General features: G+C 59.4%; 1 pseudogene; it reads right to left on the minus strand.

The window, feature by feature from the left end:
* LOC105512043 overlaps positions 1-414 on the minus strand; it is a 104,752-nt pseudogene that overhangs the window by 69,136 nt on the left and 35,202 nt on the right.

Below are 414 nucleotides of genomic sequence, written 5' to 3' on the forward strand. Positions count from 1 at the left end.
CCCAGTCAGCTCCTCCTCGTCGCTAAAGCTGCAGAACATGCCGCTCAGCCATGGCAGCGCCATGTTGTACAGGCCACGGAAGCTGGCCTTGTATCCGGAGGTGTTCAGGAACAGCAGCCGTGAGATCAGGGCCTCTGGATCCTCCCAGTCGTCTTCAGCTTCCAAGCAGAAGGAGGGCTCCTGGGGGTCCTGCAAGCTCACGTTGCTGGATGCCTCACAGAGACCCCAGGATGCTGGCTCCTGGGGGCAGCTTGGGCAGGCCTTGCATTGTTCCAGAACATTCCTCACCTTCGGAAGGGTCTCCTGTGGCTCCAGGCCCAGGCAAGGTGGAGGTATTTCTGCAAGTCACAAAAATACCTAGACAGATTAGAGTCCAGCAGTGAGTCCTTGGTCCACTGGGGGCAGGGTCCCCGC

The sequence above is a fragment of the Colobus angolensis genome, unplaced genomic scaffold (assembly GCF_000951035.1).
Source record: "Colobus angolensis palliatus isolate OR3802 unplaced genomic scaffold, Cang.pa_1.0 Scaffold209, whole genome shotgun sequence".
Taxonomy (NCBI): Eukaryota; Metazoa; Chordata; class Mammalia; order Primates; family Cercopithecidae; genus Colobus; species Colobus angolensis.